Source organism: Octopus bimaculoides, chromosome 5 (assembly GCF_001194135.2).
Source record: "Octopus bimaculoides isolate UCB-OBI-ISO-001 chromosome 5, ASM119413v2, whole genome shotgun sequence".
Lineage (NCBI taxonomy): Eukaryota > Metazoa > Mollusca > Cephalopoda > Octopoda > Octopodidae > Octopus > Octopus bimaculoides.
The window spans coordinates 99,801,487-99,814,197 of NC_068985.1; the positions used below are offsets into that span (position 1 = coordinate 99,801,487).

General features: G+C 32.5%; 1 long non-coding RNA gene across 2 annotated transcripts in view; it reads left to right on the top strand.

Annotated features, from left to right (window-relative positions):
- LOC106882694 (uncharacterized) overlaps positions 1-7,736 on the top strand; it is a 343,192-nt gene extending 335,456 nt beyond the window's left edge. For both annotated transcript variants that reach the window (XR_008264135.1, XR_008264136.1), the window contains one exon: positions 7,243-7,736. This is a non-coding gene — a long non-coding RNA (uncharacterized LOC106882694). The remainder of the gene's footprint in view (positions 1-7,242) is intronic.
- The last annotated feature ends 4,975 nt before the right edge of the window (positions 7,737-12,711 follow it).

Consider the following 12,711-nt stretch of genomic DNA (forward strand, 5'->3'; position numbering starts at 1 on the left):
ACACACACACACACACACACACACACACACACACACACACACACACACACACACACAAACACACGCACACACACACACATACGCAGAATATATGCACGCAGGCACACGCACACACATATACACTCACACACAAGTTGCATAAATGTTGTATAAATTCGTTTGAAGTTTATTACAATATTATGCTCTTAGATTAAGAAAATACTTAGAGTGCTAATTTTATGTAGTCAAATTACATATTTGTACACAAATTAGACATTTAGTAAATGTAACATGATTCTTTTCATTATTTTTGTTCTTCATTAAATCGTTTTAGTTAACATAAATGGAGTAAGCATCCATTTCTCTATATGTGCTTCAGTATTCGTTACTTAATAATTTGGTAAGAGTTTCAACCAAAGAAATATATTCAAATTTGTCTTCTATATTTTCTGTTTTGGAAATATTACTAATCATCATGTATTTATACCGTATATTACGTTATATAATTTTTCTTCCATTTGCAAATTTTATACTTTTGTTTCTTCAGTTGCTACCTAACAAATGGAATAGCTTGCGAATTAAAACAAGAAGCAGAGTGCAATGTCCAGAAAACTTCGGAAATTAGCAGCTCGTATTTCAACTCTACAAGAACAGCTGCATTTCTGTTTGCTAAAATGTTACGCAAGGCACTTGAATAAAATTCTTAATGCTAACAGCAACGAGATAATGTATATAGTTTCTTTAATGTGATATAAGTATATATTTCCAATCTCTTTCGTTGTTTTCTTAGCAATTGGAATATAGGAAAAGTCAAAGACAAAATAATAGCATCTTATGAGTGATATTTCTTGAAAAATATTATTCTGTATCAAAGAAAATGAAATATGGCATTGCAACAACATGTTTTGGAATTTCTAATATTCCACACAGTTGTACGATGCTTTACGAGATGAAATACCAACGATTAATAAATATGTGATGCCCATACAGTAACCAAATTCTCATCAGTTTGAGTAAAATATTTACCAATGTGAAATAAATTTATATAATTGTTCAGTTTTAAGCAGTTTCAAACATCGGCATAACTCATAGTCTATCAACTCGAATAGCTTGGACGTCGCACATCATAGACAGAAATAGTTAGAAGATACTGAAAATGGTAGAAATACAGGTTGAGATATACATGCGTGATGCAAAAGAAGGTAAGTGCAACATTATCATAGATAGACAAGCAAATATGGGAGGACTATATTCCAATGTATAAGTCGTGGTTGTGTGGTAAGAAACTTGCTCCGCAGCTACGCAATTCTTGGTTCAGTCCCACTGCATGGAAACTTACGCAAGTCTCTTCTAGTGTGGCCTCATCTCGACGGAAGCCTCGTGAAGGGATTTAGTCGAAAGACACTGAAAGATGCCCAAATGTGTATATATATATATATAAATGTATGACTATATAGAGATACACATATATCTATGCACATACATGCATTTATATATATACATATACACACACACACACGCACACGCACACACACACACACACACACACACACACACACACACATATATATATATATATATATATGAAAATATTTAATATAATGTTATATCCTATGGGGCGTGGGCGTGTGTTTCTGTAGTTATGCTTGCGAGTCTACTGTGTGATAACCAGTTCTCTTTTGTTTATTTCTCCGTAAATTAGCGGTTCTGCGTAAGTGAACAATTGAATAACTACCAGAAGAACCAGATTTGAAAAGTGGGGAATGGAGTAAATAAAATCTAGGCTACATATATTTCATAGCTAGTGGAACCTAGGAAGTAGTATTTGCTCAAAAGAGTAGTAATCCGCCACCTAATCGTGGGCCAAGCATACCATAATCAAATAAAATTTTGCATTATCGTCAAGGGATACATGTATGTACATATGAAAAAGATAAATTCTTATTCTTAAATAATGTTCATATTTAAGGAGAAGAAAATCTATTAATATTTACTTAATACATACACATCTAAACTATTATGTACACTCACATCTTACACACACACTCAGATGCGTACACGCATACACACAAACATGCACGCACGCATGTATATCTTTTATATTTTATATTTTGCTTGTTTCAGACATTAGGTTTTGGCCCTAATAGAGTACCGTCTTGAAAAAGACTCTTCGACGAAGGAATCGATTTCATTACTAATTGCTTTCCAGTTCTGCTATGTATTCTATCAATTCCTTTTTGCCGAACCTGTAAATTCTGGGACGTAATTGGGTATAGTCACAGACAGAAAGACGCGCCTCCACATCCGACATACATATATACATACATGCACAGACAGACAGACAGACAGACACACGCACACACACACACACACACACACACACGCTAACACACACACATGCAACCAAATCCATTCCCAAGGCGTTTGTCTGCCCTAGGCTGTGGTAGAAGACTCTTGCCAAAGGCACCACGCAGTGGTACCGAACTCCTTACTACACAGCGAAATCTGCGCAAGATATAAGAAATTGAAATTTTTAAATTTTTAAATTCTTGTGAAATTGAATACGAATGAAATTCATAAAAATCAAAAAAACAAAAAAACATGTCTGGGGGACACACAGTGTGACAGCACACTTTTGATGCGAGTTTGATAAAGTGCCTCTCAAACATTACGTAAATTTCACTTGGAATATTTGCGTAAAATTTGCCTTGGAAATAGAGTTGGTACAGAAAAAATTGTGACAAATCATTAAAGATGTGTTAAAGCATTTTCTTTGTCTTCTTATAATAGATATATACAGTGTCTTCTATATAACTTCGTGCCGACCAAAGATTTATGAGTTTATTTGGTACACATTAATGGAGTAAGCACTTATATATACATACATACATACATATATATATATATATTTAAAAAAAAAACTGAGGGAATATGTAATCCAGGTTATCAGGACATTTACTATTTTACTCTTTACTAATGCAATGTAAACAGTATCATTTATAATATTATTACAAATTTGGGAGTTTACCAATAGAACCGCAACTCCTATTTCAGGACAACCTTATTCTCTGGAATACACATAGAAAGTTATAACTTATATAATAATAAAATAATATAAGCGTTTTAGAACCTACTATAATGTACAATAAACTTATAAAAAAAAAAATTTATTTAAAAAATTTGTGAAAAAATATACCTTACCTGTATGTGGGGAAAAAGATATTTATAATCAACACTAAGCACCAACGCAGAAACACGTGTAGCGTTGATGTAAAACATCTGCTTTCCCCGCAGACTAATTACAGGTAAGGTATATATATTTTTTCAAATATTTTTTAAATATGTTTTTTTTTTAATATTATCTACATTAGTTACAGTTGGCAGATATTTGTCCTCATCTTGTTTGTTGTTAACACAACATTTCGGCTGATATACCCTGCAGCTTTCATCAGGTGTCTAGAGGAAATTTTCCTAAGGACTGAGAGCCCAGGTTCGAGATTTCCCCATGAAACTTGATGAAGGCTGGAGGGTATATCAGTCGAAAGGTTAACAAGAAACAAGATGAGGACAAATATCCGTCAACTGTAAATAATGTAAATAATGTACAAAATGTCTCATCAAGTTTTTAAAGATAATTTTATTGTACTTTGTATTAGGTTTTAAAAAATATATATATTCTTTCCGAATTTGAAGGACTATTTACATATTAGACAGTCAGGAGTGATGAACTTCAAAATTTTATCTAGATCTTTTCTTGGAATATAATTTTACCGTAGTAATGGAAGTCAGACGCCCACATCTACAGCCTTGTATATATCTACTCCCGGTGCACGCTCTGCCACCCACCAAATAAATAGAATTTTTATTCCCCGTACACATGAAACACAACTAGAAGAAGTGTGTTCTCTATACCACTGCTATCTATATTTATATAATTTTGTCGTCGCAGCTTTCTGCGGCGCCGATTTGCAAAAGTCTTTTACTTGCTGTCCGTAAATTTTATTTCTGTAAAGATACTATCTCTTAAATATACACTATATTGAAACGAAAATAAGAAAATTAGATGTACTCTTATTTTTCATTTTAATGTTGCATCCCTAAAACAAAATGACTTATTGATTAATGTGCATCTACTTAATTCTATGTAGAATATACTTTAAGAAATCAAATTACGCCTAATACTGAATGTATCATGGCAGCAGTCAGTTGGTGAATTATTAAAACTGTACAAATTCAGACACATACAGAAATTAAATTACCTCATATAATAGGTAATACAGAGAAATCAAAGAATTGAACATGCCTGTACATAGCCATCAGTAGATGAATCAGATGAAATTCAAAATATATTGGAAGAGAAAATAAGATAGGAATAATTTAGAAGCCTATTACACAAATACTAAATATTGAAACTACTGCTGGAAAATATATCACCATATATCCTATTCATGACCTGGCCCATAGTACAAACATATAATAAAACTGAAGTTAAAAGGCGTGGATACATTTAGGTAAGAAAAAGAAACAAAAAAAATGACAACAATTTGCTATTCGGATCCTACATTGATATTGATGACAAAAACACACGAGGCTAATGGCTTTTTTCTGAATTAACAGAGAACATCAAACGAAAAATATCACTTCGTCTCAGGCTGTTAAGTCCTGGCAAAGATAGAATATATTTACAGGAATGATGGAATACGTGATTATAGCCATTCAGCTTTATAATTTTCACTCAAAGAATTGGAGTAACCAGACATCGACATTTTTATTTGATATCTATGAAGCTGTGTGAATATATGTCATGTGTGTAGTGCTCCAATGTAGAGATTTGCTGAATGAAGTTTTGCTGCCGGAGCTGAATTTATTCAGTGTAAACGCAGAATGTTTTTTTTTTCTATCAATAGGAAATTTTCAAAATATACAAGCTGCAGTTTAAAAATAAATCTTACTTGTTGATTATTATATTGTTATTTGTTGCTGTTTTATATTTTGTTCACAAATAGATCAGCGTGATAAAGTAGGCAGACGAACACAGAAAAATGGGTGACCTTATAGTATTTTACTTCATGTACAGTATATTTATCTGCAACTCTTTTCTATCCATTCTACTCCTTTTACTTTGGGACATTGGGATATGTTTTGTCAGAATATTTCCTTACTATTATATACTGATTTATTGTCCGATATTTCATCGACTTGTCATCTTCTATTGAATCATTAATTGCATTATCTGTACCCGTGGCAAAAATGTATCTGTGGTTTACATTTAGAATTCTTTTACATTTAGAATTTTTTTAACGACCAATTAAAAGCTCTTTCTATAATTTTATCAACATTAACAACTGTGAATGACATACAATTATATACAATGATACCTGTACATGTAGGATGTATCGAATCATTAGTTTCAGTAATTCACATACACAGTTGCGTAAATAACAACCAATATATTTTCTTGAAAAGAGTTGATAGATATGTATCACAATCATATATACTGTTATACATGTATACTAAATTATATTTCATTTTACCAATCTCTACCGAGAATTGCTCCATGGTAGTATCTCCAAAAGAACGTTGACGCTGATAATTTTCAACATTGCCCGTGTCGATTATGAGGGGATAAATGATGTACAGAGAAGTAAATTGTTTTAAGATAAAAAAAAAGGATTAATACACGGCAGTATCGGCGGGGTCGGAAGTAATTGTATTAAGACGGTAAACAGGTTTATTAGAAAATATTTATAGTCCGATATCTCATTGACTTGTCATCTTCTCTTGTATCATTAATTGCATTATCTGTACCTGTGGCAAAAATAGGTGTGGCTTATATTTAGAATTTTTTATCGACAAAATCTGTACATTATTAACTCTTAATCGTTTGTTTTGTGAACAACAATATATATTCTGCCATATCGTAACCCAAAGTTTTAAGAATATATCTTCATTATCGTCGCAGTAATCTCGTATCAAACACCTCAGGATCGAGCCATCATAACAATGTTGCTATTTTAAGACACGTATGAATTCACGAAAGGGGATAAAAGCGAAAAAAACAAAAAAAAAAAGAAAATAGAAAAAAGAGCTGTTTTCTTTATTTCGTATATATTTACATATTCGATTTTCATATCAAAGATTGATACTTGCTCATAATATTTCCAATATGATTGCTATGACGGAATAACGAAACTATAAACTTATCTGTACTTAAAGTTGAATGGTTTCCTTTCTTTTTCATGTAATTGTTCCTTCACACGAAATCGTTTTACTTTCGAGCTGATTGGCAGATGTGAACAACTCATTTATTCTGCATGTAAAATTAACATTTAAGTGTTGTTCGTGAATGATTTGATCAATAACTGCTGTTCTTACATCTTCTCTGTTTTATATTTATAAATTTTATGGTGTCTGGAATTTAACATCTGCAAAGGCAATTATAAAGAAAAGACAATATCTTTGAAAAGAATATGAAACGGGGCATGTTATGTTCTCATACAATTCATCTCTTAGATCTTCATTCTTTATTCTTCAAATATGTCGTAAACAAATTTCGTGTATATCCTAGGAGTCTCAAATTATTTCAAAGATATGCGCGCAACTACTCCAAATGTTTGTGAAAATTAAAATTTTAAGAAGTTTAAAGATTGAATTTTGTGCTCGTTATTTTCTACTATATTCCATCTTCACTGAAATTACAAATTTGCTAACATATAGTATGTATTTTTATATTTAATTGAATAACGTCGAGTTCCATCATTACTAACAATGTAGAATTCGAGTTATACTTTGAATTAAAACTATAATTATTCTTCCACTATCTACATCTCTTTTTAAAAGGAGCTGCAAAGAGGTAGATGTTGCCAGTGTGCAATATTCAATATATTTTGATGAATATGAAAATATTGACGTTCTGAGATTGATTATAAGTATTATCTTATCAAGTTTGTAATGTCGCTTTCATTAATTTCATGTATATTTATAACGTTGTTATCCGTGTCGTAACACTCATCGTCATCATTATCATGAATCCTATCATACCACCATTAAAATTCACCGTAAGATTACCATCAACATTGTCGTCGACATCATCATCATCATCATCATCATCATCATCATCATCATCATCATCATCAACTAAACCGTCATGAACATCAACAACACCGCGACCATCATCATCGACGTCACCAACCGTCTGCTTGTTTGATTATTACTTATTAGTATCATCTTCAAAAAATCAACGAATATTTTGTTTCGTTTCAGATCAGCTGTGACAAATTGGATGCTCCAGTTATGGCCATCACATCGTCATCATCATCCTCATCGACGCCCGAAACTAGTTAAACAAATGAAAGAAATCTACGCCGTCACCTGTAACATAAACCTCAATGTTCTAATCTAAATATTGATATATGAATTACGAAACTTTAAAATAAATATATATCAGTGTTTTGTTTAACGCGTCTTTGCGAACCTATAGTAAAGCATCTTAAATTTCACAATTCGAATCTCATTTCAAATTCTGTGTATAACAATGTAATGTTAGTAGAACATTTACGTAGCCCCAGCAGGGAATAATTTAGTGTTGATTATTATTCAACTAGTTATACGGACAAAAATATATGCAAATAAGCTCTTTTTAAGAGAAATAGTTTTTTTTCTAACTTCATGCACAATAGCTATCGCATCTCAACTCATACTGATGTCACAAAAATGTCTCTATATATATTTATCGCTTAAAGGATATATGTAGACAATTAAAAACAAATGAACAAATAAATTTGAAAGATAATTCATAATTTGATTATTACTTTTAACAATTGTTTCATAAACAATAAATATTGTTAACTACATGTTTATGTAAGTTACACAATTAATGTTTGTAAATTAATTTGAAGCAACGTTCATTGCAAGTCATCAAAGATGTCTCAATCTAGGTTACTCAGTGCCCTTTGGTCTATGTATATGTATATGAATTATAGTCAATCGACTGAATACATTAATGAAAGGACACTATCCTTTATTTTCATCAGAGCTACAGCAGAGCTCAGACCATGAAGATGAACAAAGAGATGAACGAATTTGCCCTACGAATATTCTAACGATTCTGCCAGCTCGCTGCCATACACACACATATCTATATTGAACCTTCTTGCCACATACACCGAACACTAATTTGTTGAAATAGAATGTAGAGCTAAAGTTTGCACACATACCATATTTAGTTGTTTTGTTCGTTTGTTTAATCATTACTTGGTAGTAACATCTTGGAAAACCAACAAACATTTTGCTTCGTTTCAGATCAGTTATTATGAATTGGATGTTCCAGTTATTGCCATCACACTTTTAAAAAATCCAGGCATAGTGTATAGCAATTCTAGAAATATATTGTGCTATATGTGCCTCGTGTGTGATGCCGTGAGATCTGTGAGGACTATTCTAGTATTTCATTTCTCGACGTTGAGTTTGTATTTTATTTCTTCTCTATATCTAAACATTTTATAGTTTTTCACTTATTGGACCTGCATCCCATTAAATGCATGTGAATTGTCATTAATTTTGCAGTCTAACAGTCCCAAAAATTTTTTACCAATATTCATCGAGAACAATGTTTCGCCAAATATTAAAATCTTGCTAAAAACACGTTGGGATGGAATATGTGCTAATTAATAAAGACTCTCCATATCAGATGTTAAACTTAGTCATCTATTAATTAAAAAGAAAATATATGAAAAATAGATTCTACTTACCACAAGGCAATAAATTCTCATTACTAATTCTTATTAACAAGAATTTATAATCATGAAATTAATTCATATTTATAATTCAGTAATACGAAATAGTAGGCAAGATTTCTGAATAGTTTCCACGTGGAAAAGCTTAATTATGTTTTATATAAAGATACAATTCTATTTACAAAATCCGTCTTATAGATAATCATTTTACCTCCAAAATTTGAAGAAAACACAGCTGAAAAAATTACTTTGCCTGGGGAAAGATAATAATTACAAAAACTATCTCAGCTTACCTGAGGATATGTACAGCGAGATACTTAAAAAAAAGAGCAGCAACTAATTCTACTTAGGTATTTATAATCATGTAATTAATTAAGAGGAATATTACAGTGAGAATTACACCTTCATTAAATGTCGGTATAAGTTCTGTTAAATTGTATAATTTTTGTGCCTAGAGCGCTGGCTGATAGGTTGCTACTCTAGACGTTTAACTTGCTAATTTGTTCTTCTAACAGGGGAACAGTTAATATCTTATCTTGATTACAGCAGTTATGTTACTGCTATGTTTCTTTATAATCTCTACATACCAATCTTCCCATTCACCAGTACCTCAGCCTTTAGTTATATTTAGAGTATTTATACACCATGTTCCAGACTGCTCAACATTCTAACGATTTGCTGGCAATTTCGAGTTTTCTAAATAACCGAAACAACGTTTTTATTTTATATTTTTGTTATATGTGTGCATATGTATGAGTCCACACGTGCATATGTTTCAATGCGTGTCCCGTACAATGCATGCAAAGGAAACTATGTTAGGATGGAAAAAAAGGCTTTCAAATAAACCGTGATATGTGTTTGTGGTGAAGTATATTAGTAAATATCTTCCGTCACATCATTGGGTTAGAAATCGGCTAATAAATAAATGTTAATTAACATCACCTGTAATGCAAATTAACAGCTGTATCACCAACTAAGTCGCTCTCAGGGCACACGTCTGTGTGGAATACTTAAGGACATTCAATACAACGGACACAAATACCCACATGCACACACATATATATATACATATATACTTCTGAAACATATAAAAGTATAAAATAATAAAAGAACACACACACACACACACACACACACACACACACACACACACACACACACACACACACACACACACACACATATAAATATCCTAAATATTAATATGCTAATTTTCATTTAGTTAAGGAAGTACCTTTGGTGTGTGTCACATTTACTTCAAAGGAAGACGTACAATGAGAGAAATAAAACTTGTTCCTCAGAGGAAGTATAATTTGAAGTCAGAGGCAAAACGGCAAAGAGGAGTGACAACACACACTCTCTCTCTCTCTCTCTCTCACTTCCTCCCTCTCTCTCTCTCTCCTTCTGTCTGTCTCTCTCAGCAAATGGCTGTGGAAATTATTGTTACTCTTCGATATTTAAAGGCAGAGGTACAAAGACAAAGACAAATAGATGTTAAATAGACGACGTATAGTTGAAGGAAGTGGCAAAGCGAGAGATAGCACGAATAGACAGGGGCTGAGACAGACAAGGAGAGTGGGTTTTGACTGAGAGAAAGATGTCGATCGTTTCCTGGTCTTTAAATGTTCACAGTATTTTCAGGGTATTCACACACATACATCGAAAGAAAACTAGATACATAGATACGTCGACACATTGTTACATCAAAGAATAACCACAGCAAATATTGGATGATACGTTCACTTTTTATTACCGCAGTGCGATGAGAGACATGCAAGGAGATATAGAGGAGGGAGAGGGGAGGGAGGGGAGGAGAGAGAGAGAGAAGGGGAAGAAAACGCGTTAAACGCAGAAGAAAGAGAGAGGAAAGGGGAAAGAAAGAGAGAGAGAGGGAGAGTGAGAGAGAGCGAGGAGGGGAAGAGAGTTACAGAGATAGACTACGTGAAGCAAAGGAGTGAATAGAGAATAGTGAGCCAGAATGAAACCGTTCTCATATTGTCATAGACAAAGTGCTGTAAAACTTTTCCTTTTCGACGATCTTGAAAGGAACAAGCCTGCGACCATTTTTATCAATAACTTGCTCAATATTCTTCATTTTTGGCATGTTTCCTCGCTAAGTTTGAATCTATACTCATTTGTCTTCTCAAACACCATTTTAACATGTTCCATATGCTGGCCTCTAGACTGACTTTTTATGAGTGCGTCATCCAAATATGATATAGCGAAATCCGTATCTGCAAGCATCATGCCCATCGCCTGTTGGAAAATACTTGATGCTACCTTTATCCCAAGAGGAAGTCGATTGAATATATAAACGTTTGTGAGTGTTTATCATTAACAATTTCGAACATTCGTCTAACTCCTTGACTTTCGCAAAAGTTCCTTCTTGGCTTGGTAGTCGATAATTTTGTGTCCTTAAACATTTGTTCAAACCTGTTGAAAAGTCCGCGCATACTAGTCTTTTGTTATTGTTTTTCTTTACGTTAAAGCGTTAGTGCTGCCCGTTCTGAGTAATCAACCTTTTCTATAACTCCTAGATTTTGTAGCCTATCTGATTCCTCGCTGACTTGATTCAATGTGGCGAAAGGTACAGTTTGTTTCGGATTAAACACCGGTTTGATGTGAAGAAATAGATGAATAAATACGCATAACAGAAAAACAGAAGACGTTGCTACCAGGAAATATAACTTTGTGACTGTCTTTGACTATCCCTAACACATAAACTATATCCGAAGGAGGGGTCTAAAGTACATCTACGTGTCACCTGACTATACAGTCACACAGGATCTGGTAAGCACAAAGAGATATTCTATTACTGAGATAATCAAAGTTTAATTCATTAATTTAGAGATTGACTAATGAGGAAATTGAACATGTGTGCTTAATGATGCGTCCTGGCTTTCAAAAATATAGCCTGCTAATTGAATACTGAATCACAACTGCAAACATACCTTCTATCGGCATTTAAACGAAGATGAAGTTATTAATGTAATAGGGGTTCGTTGTTACAGTTTAGATTTAGTTTACAGAATCAAAGATGTAAATATATATGTGTGTATGTGAGTATATATGTATATATATATATATATATATATATATATATATATATACATAACTAACTATCTAGTAATCGAAGTCATGTTTTATATTCCCTTTCATCCAGTCGCTTTCATTATATTGGTATGACATCCATTAAATTCTCGCTCGTTTATAACAATGGATGAAAGCGTAAATAGCTAAATGAATCTATAAGCGTAATAGTTGGTGCAATTCATAAAATCCGATGGATTGATGAGCTAAAAAAAACAAAATATCCGACTTAAGGGTATAATAGATGAATTGACATAATTTATAATTAATGTTAGGTTACAATGAATAATAGTATAACATTTTAAATAAAAAAAAGAAGATATCTTCTTGTTCTATGTCCAACTTGTAAATGAAACAAAATACAAATGAATAATTTTCAAAATTTTTGAACACTGCGCACAATATAAAATGGCCTTTTCAATTAAAAGAACAATACAGATGAGTACTATTCAACCATGCCGCTTCTATTGAAAGTAAAAATCTCTAATTTTTCGTTCTATTAAAACAGAGGATTAATGTTTTCATCAATTCGTTAGTTATTGAAATATTGTAATTACTAATGACGAGTGTCAGAGATATATGTACATATTTGGGCTCCAATATACACAATCTGTCAATATACACAATCACACACATCGCTCACCACACACATGCCAAGGTATATCTGTATATAGACATACAGTTGTGCGTATAAAAATGCATACAAACATATGTGTGTGTGTGTTTGTGTGCGTACCTGTGTATGTTTGTGTGTGTGTGCACGTGTGTATGTGTGTATGTGCTTGTGAATATACATGTATGTTTATAAATATATATCTGCTCACACATATATCTATCTCTTTCTCTCTCTCTCTCTCTCCTTATATATATATATATATATATATATATATATATATATATATATATA